Source organism: Otolemur garnettii, unplaced genomic scaffold, assembly GCF_000181295.1.
Source record: "Otolemur garnettii isolate 467f Iridium unplaced genomic scaffold, OtoGar3 scaffold00233, whole genome shotgun sequence".
Taxonomy (NCBI): Eukaryota; Metazoa; Chordata; class Mammalia; order Primates; family Galagidae; genus Otolemur; species Otolemur garnettii.
The window spans coordinates 1,961,994-1,965,362 of record NW_003852628.1 but is presented as its reverse complement, the minus strand read 5'-3'; positions in this window follow the sequence as shown (position 1 = coordinate 1,965,362).

Sequence of the window (3,369 nt, the reverse complement as noted above, 5' to 3'; positions counted from 1 at the left end):
GCCTGGCCATTTTTTGGTTGCAGCCATCATTGTTTGGCGGGCCCGGGCTGGGGATTCGAACCCGCCACCTTAGGTGTATGTGGCTGGTGCCTTAGCCGCTTGAGCCACAGGCGCTGAGCCGAGTACCTGCACTTTTGAAGGTAACTCTTGTGCAAGAGCTGGACAACAAACAAAATATAAGCTAGTGGCTCACAGCAGTGCGCAGACACTGGCATGCAAATGTGGCTTGTGTGATCAAGAAATCTCTAGGAAGCCTGTGTGGCTGGGAACAGTGTAGGTGAGGGGGTAAACGAATGGCAAGCTGTGTGCACAAAGAGTTGGGAGAGGGCAAGTAATGAGGGGCTTCAAGGGCCAGGTGAGGATTGTGCCTTTCACTCTGAGGTAGAGCCACAGGAAGGGGTTCTCAGAGGGCCCTGATCTGACTCAGGTGTTCACAGGGTACCTGTGGCTGCGTGCTATGGGTGGGGAAAACAGACTATGGTGGTGGTGTGGGAGCAGGAAGACAGAAAGGAGGCCATTCCAATGTATTGTCTGGAGAAGAGGGTGGATGGGACCAGAGTCAGGCCTGCAGAAGGCTTAAAGTGGGCCAGTCCTGGAAGTAGAGCCCACAGGGTAGGCTGAAAGGTCAAAGCTCCCATGGCTGATGCAGACCCTCTGCAGTGGCAGTCTTGGTGGTGACCAAGAACTTCAGCTCTCTTCACTGCTCTATCCACATTAAAGAAAATCCTTCCAGTCATGGTGGCTCACAGCTGCAATCCCAGCACTTTGGGAGGCTGAGGCAGAAAGACCCCTTCAGCTCAGGAGTTTGAGACCAGCATGAGTGAGAGACTCATCCCTACTAAAATTAGGAAAAAAAAAAAAAACTAGCTGGGCTTGGTAGCTACCCAACTACTAGTACCAACTACTTGGGAGGCTGAGACAAGGAATTCAAGGCTGCTATTGTGGGGAAGAAATCCACAGAACTTTCGCAAAAGTACAGATATTTGGGAGACAAGCAGAGACAGAAAGCAGGCCAGAAACCAAATTGCATGATCACAGCAACCCCTTTCCCGTACTCTTGGAAATCTTCATCACCCTGACAAGAGTATAGCCATCCTAGGAAGACAGCTAGTGATAGAGAACAGGTCAGAGACCAAATGGCATGGTCACAGCTACCCCCTGCCCACCCTCCTGAAATGCTTTAGGGCCAGTGTTCCTTGGAAGCATCAGGATTTCCTGCCCTGGTTCTGGCTGGCACTTCATGCCAAATTAACACCTTTTGGGGTGGCACCTGTGGCTCAAAGGAGTAGAGCACCGGCCCCATATGCCATAAGTGGTGGGTTCAAACCCAGCCCCAGCCAAAAACTGCAAAAAAAAATAATAATAATAATAAAATAAATAAATTGACACCTTTTGCAGAAAGGCAGTAATTCTAAAATCAGTCTCTTTCACTCCATAGGAAAGATGACTTCCTTCACCTCTCATGACCCCCTCCCACATTCTAACTACACTAATAAAAGTCCCTTGCAACTGTGAGCTCAGTTGACTTCTGGTCAGACTCCATTCTGCTCTTTTATTTATTTGAGACAGAGTCTCAAGCTGTTGCTCTGGATAGAGTGCCGTGGTATCAGCTCACAGCAACCTCTAATGGGGGCTCAAGCAATCCTCTTGCCTCAGTTTTTCTATTTTTTAGTAGGGGGGAGGTCTCACTTTTGCTTAGGCTGTTCTCAAACTCATGAGCTCAAGCAATCCACCCACCTCGGTCTCTCAGAGTACTAGGATTACAGGCGCGAGCCACTGTGCCTGGCCCATTCTGCACCTTTAAAAGAAAGCCTATTCTGGGCAGCACCTGTGGATCAAAAGGATAGGGCACCGGTCCCATATGCTGGAGGTGGTGGGTTCAAACCAAGCCCTGGCCCAAAATGGCAAAAATAAATAAGTAAAGCCTATCCTTCATCCCTGGATTGGCCTGTTCGCTTTCTTGCAGACTCTGGCAAGACTCTATCCCTAAACCTCTCAGCCGTGAGCTACACTGGCTCCACTGCACTCTAGTTCGTGGTAACAGATCTCTGTCTCGAAAAAAAAATAAAGTAAAAACATATGATTGAGTGGTTGTTAGTATACTTATAAATAGTTCAACCAACACCACTGTCTAATTCTGAAACATTTTTATTACCCTCAAAAGAAACTCTATACCCAAGCTATCACCCTGGGTAGAGTGCCGTGACATCACAGCTCACAGTAACCCCCCCCCCAACTCCTGGGCTTAAGTGATTCTTGGGAGGCCTCAGCCTCCCAAGTAGTTAGGACTCCGGGCGCCTGCCATAACACCTAGCTATTTTTTGGTTGTAGTTGTCATTGTTTGACAGGCCCAGGCTGGATTCCAACCCGCAAGCTCAGGTGTATGTGGCTGGCACCTTAGCTGCTGAAGCTACAAGCACTACCCATAACTCTATAGCAGCCACCTCCCCTCAGCCCCTGGCAACCACTACTCTTCCTGGCCCTTCTATTTGCCTATTTTGGGCATTTCTTCTAAATGGAATCATACAGTATGTGGCCTTTGTGTTTGGTTTCTTGGCCTGTTTTCAAGGTGTTACCGAACAAAGAGGATCTGTCCTCTAGTCCCTGTCAGCCAATATACAGAGGCGGAGATAGGTCCACCAAACTTTGTCAGAAGGCCAGCGATTCTGGAGAACAGTGGTGACAGTAGCCTCTCCAAGACCGTTCTGTTCTTCCATTTCCAAAATTATAGTTTTATACATAATGATTCACCAGAAAGACCACAGTAACCCTTATTTTAAGTAATAATCAGCAGAATTCAGTGACAATCTATTACAACATTTCCAGTTCAAAAGTTAATTTCTGGGAGGCCGGAGTGGTAGCTCACACCTGTAATCCCAGCACTCTGGGAGGCAGAGGTGGGTGGATCACTTGAGCTCATGAGTTGGAGACCAGCCTGAGCTTGATTAAGACCCTGCCTCTAAAAATATTTGGGTGTTGTGGTGGGCACCTGTAATCCCAGCTACTCAGGAGGCTGAGGCAAGAGAATTGTTTGCACCCAGGAGTCTGAGGTTGCTGTGAGCTATGACACTATAGCACTCTACCAGGGGTGACAAAGTGAGACTCTGCCAAAAAAAAGTTAATTTCCTAAACTATTGAAGATGGGCATTCTTAGGGTCAGAGCTAAATTTACAAAAGTGAGACAGGAGGGTGGTGCCTGTGGCTCAAAAGGGTAGGGCACTAGTCCCATATGCCGGACGTGGCAGGTTCAAACCCAGCCCCGGTTGGGAGGCTGAGGCAGATGAATCGCCTAAGCCCAGGAGTTGGAGGTTGCTGGAGCGACTCCACTGCACTCTACTGAGGGTGAAAAAGTGAGACTCTGTCTCTACA